This window comes from Prunus mume, linkage group LG5, assembly GCF_029339155.1.
Source record: "Prunus mume cultivar Tortuosa linkage group LG5, ASM2933915v1, whole genome shotgun sequence".
NCBI classification, from domain to species: Eukaryota; Viridiplantae; Streptophyta; class Magnoliopsida; order Rosales; family Rosaceae; genus Prunus; species Prunus mume.
The window spans coordinates 13,426,953-13,430,866 of record NC_142702.1 but is presented as its reverse complement, the minus strand read 5'-3'; the positions used below and the strand labels follow the sequence as shown (position 1 = coordinate 13,430,866).

Genomic DNA, 3,914 nt, shown 5'->3' with positions numbered 1-3,914 from the left:
ATCTCTTCTGCTCGTCATTTCTCGCAAACCCAAAGTCCGTTTCTTCTTCTGGCAAAACCCAAACCAGCATCTCATATGCTACCTGCCAAACAAATTTTTCTTCTCCACAATAAAACTCCACTTCCACTCCATATTGTCTTAAAACCTTAGCCTTGTGAAAAATCGATCTTGAAAATTTGCCTCCCCCCTTTTCCAATTACTTCTGAGGTTCAGCATACGACAACATTTCTCAATCGTCACCCTTGTCGGTTGCTGGGCGCGAATAGGTTCAAGGCCGGATGCTCGGAAAAGAGGGATGTGGGTTTGTGTATTTGAGTTGGGTCAAAGAACCAAATATGTGTGCAGGTGCCTTACCCCCAATTTTCGCAATGAAATTGACCTTATACTGTGATGCGCTTGAGCGATTGATGGAAAATGCAATTCTTGGCACGTTTAGTAGCTGCCCATTGATCCTTCCCCGCTCTCACTTCTGCATTCTCTAAAACTCAAGAGCCGTCTCACTCTGTCAGCCATTTCACACTAGCGTCTATTATGGCAAACTTGCCATCTCACAGTAGCTTCGTCATCTTGTTCTAAACGCCGCACCCGTGTGCAACCATACCCCAGCAACAAACACACCTCCCTGAGTGGCCGGTGTAAAGGTAAATGATATGAACAGCTCGGAAATCTCAGAATTTGTTTGTGGGTCTTGATATGTAGAGAGGTTTGTTCTATGTCTCTGCAGGGACTCATATTGGTGCTCGCTGTGTAAGGTCTGCGGATACAAGAGAGATTCATGGGAAAAAGGGCAATAAACACACAAGCTCAAAGGACAAAATAACACAAAGCCCTGAGGACCCCCAATCCGTGCATCTCATAGGAATAATTTCGAATCCCTGCAAATTATGTTGTTGGAAATTTGGTAGGCTTGCTGCTGGGTGCATGATTCCAGATAGACTTGCTGCTGGGTGCGGATTCCAGTGTAGACTTGTCTGGGTGCGGATTCCACCTAGGATTTTTTTGCTTTTGATGTTTGCTGCTGATTGTTGTATCCTGCATTGAATCAATGATGTATTATGAGTAGAAAGAAAATAAAAACATCTAGTTAAAGAAAACAACAACAAATATTTTTTTTTTAATAATTTTTTTTTTAAATTAAAAGGAGTAAGGAGTATAGAAAAATTGGGTTGCCTCCCAATAAGCGCTTTATTTTAAGTCTGTAGCTAGACTTTGCAGAAGCCTGGTAGTCAAATCACTGGTTCCTTCAAAGTCAAAGACTCGTTTGCAGTGTCAAAGGGTGTCTCCACGTAGGGTTTCAGCCTGTGACCGTTGACCTTGAATGTGTTGCCTTGAGCTTCATTAGTGATTTGAACTGCTCCATGAGGAAAAACTTGAGTCACCAGGTAGGGTCCAGTCCAGCAAGATTTTAATTTCTTTGGAAATAACTTGAGCCTTGAATTGAATGTCAGAACCTTTTGTCCTCGCTGAAATTCCTTCCAGTAAAATCTGACTGTCATGAAATGCCTTCGTTCTTTCCTTGTAGATGCGAGAACTATTATAAGCACCTTGACGAATTTCCTCTAGCTTATTGAACTGCAATTTTCGCTTTTTCCCAACTAACGGTTTATCAGATTGACTTGTTTTTGAATTGGCATAAAAACTGTCTTGAACCATACTGTCTACCACATTAATGCGCATGCATTCTTGCTGTTCAGCAGGATGTTTTGCTGCCTCAAACAAATTAAACACCACAGATTGGTCCTGAACCCTTAGAGTCAATGTTCCAGCTTCCACATCGATTAAAATCCTAGATGTTGCCATAAACGGTCTCCCCAAAATAATAGGTGTTTGAAGGTCTTCGTCCATGTCTAGAACTACAAAATCTGCTGGTAGATAAAGATTATCGACCTTTATAATTAGATCTTCAATAACACCTCTTGGATAAGTAATTGAACGATCAGCTAGTTGAAGTATCATTGATGTAGGCTTTAAATCTCCTTGCCCCAATCGCTGAAAAACAGAAAAAGGCATCAAATTAATACTTGCACCCAAATCAATTAAAGCACTTTTAAAATTAGAATTTCTAATAGTGCAAGAAATATTTAAACTCCCTGGATCTTTTTTCTTAGGTGGCAATTTGTGTAGCAAAAGCTGCACTGCTCATCAAAACGACTTGGTCCAAATCTAAAAACTTCTTTTTGCTGCTACAAACTTCCTTCAAAAATTTGGCATATGATGGAATTTTCTTGATTGCATCCAGTAATGGAATGTTGATTTGAACCTTGGATAATGTCTGCATAAAGTCCTTGAGCTGCTGGTCCTTTGCTTTTGACTTCAAACGTTCTGGATATGGAATTGGGGCCTCATAAACACACTCAGGAACTTGTTTTGGAACAGTTTCTGGATCTGCTCGTTTATGTTTTTCTGCAGTTTTGGTAGGTTCTGCTGCTGCAAAATTTTCTATATTATCCTCCACTACCTGTTGCTCCTTTTCAATGCTATTTTCACGATTGTCATAGCTTTTTCCACAACGTAAAGTCTGAACAACGTTGCAAACTTCACGTCCATTTGGATTAGGAATGGTTTGACTAGGAAATTTGCCTTTGTCTCTGTCTGAAATCTGTGCAGCTAGCTGGCCAAATTGTTGCTCCAAATTATTAATTGATGCTTCAACATTTTGAAATCTTTGATTGTTGCCCTCGATGAATGATTGAGTTGTTGCTGCCAATTTAGCTAGTTAATCATCCAGAGATGGTTTGGAGGGAACAAAAGGTGTTTGTGCATGTTGGAATGGTTTTGCATTATTTTGATTGTTACCCTATTTGAAATTAGGATGATCCCTCTATCCGGGATTGTAATGATTGGCATATGCATCATTCTAGGCCTTTGATAGCTGTTCATCATATTGACATGTTGTTCAACAAGCTCTGGGTAGGAGTCTCTATGTGGGCAGCCCATTATGTCGTGTGTCACCATGCTGCAGATAGTGCAAACTATTGTTGCAGGTGGCTGCTGTGTAGAACTTGCCATCTGTTGTAGAATAATGTCAAACTTAGCATCAATTTTCTTCTCCATTTGTGCCATTTGTGCAAACATGTTAGGAGATCCTGCTGATAACTAAAAAATTCCCCTTTTCTGTGAATGTTCTGCTGCCCATTATTGAGATTCTGTAGCCATCATATCAAATAATTCAAATGCTTCTCTTGCAGATTTATTTGACAACGATCCTCCAGCTGATGCATTCACATGACTCTTAGATGTCGGATTAAGCCCATCAAAGAAAATATTCATCTGTGTATCTGAATTAATATTAACATGTGGACACTTTATGTACATCTCTGTATATCTTTCCCATGCTTCATGAAACTCTTCATTAGGCTTCTGTGTGAATGTCAAAATCTCCCTCTTGTAATTCAATGTCTTGGATGCTAGATAATATTTGTTCAGGAATTTTGTGTGTAACTGCTGCCAAGTAGTAATGCTATTAGCTGGTAGAGTAAATAACCAAGTTTCTGCTTTGTCCTTCAAAATGAAAGGAAAAAGACGTAACTTGATAGCTTCAGCAGAAAAACCCCTAATCAAAATATTCTTGCAACCCACAATAAATTTTGCAATATGTATGTTTGCATATTCATTAGGCAGCCCACGGAAGGATGGTAAAATCTCAAGCATGTGCTGCTTGATTTCAAATGTGTCTCCCTCTTCCTGGGTGGGATAGACTATGCAATTAGGAACATCATTTGCACGGGCAGCCAACGACTCTCTGAGTGGTCTTCCTGCTGCAGGTATTGCCAACGCCATTTTTCTCTCGTCGCAAGCAATTTTTTCAGAAAAGTGCCTGCGTGAACGATCGAGCCCGATTAACTTCTCTTTGCTGCATGCAGAGTGCGCTCTGTTACTCGATCAAACTGCATAAGCTGTGCAGTTCTGATCCG

At 40.1% G+C, this 3,914-nt stretch overlaps 1 non-coding gene across 1 annotated transcript; it reads left to right on the top strand.

Annotated features, from left to right (window-relative positions):
- The first annotated feature begins 3,286 nt into the window (after positions 1-3,286).
- On the top strand, positions 3,287-3,393 carry LOC148916997 (small nucleolar RNA R71). The gene has a single exon (XR_016127562.1). It is a non-coding gene; the product is annotated as a small nucleolar RNA R71 (small nucleolar RNA).
- Positions 3,394-3,914: the final 521 nt, after the last annotated feature.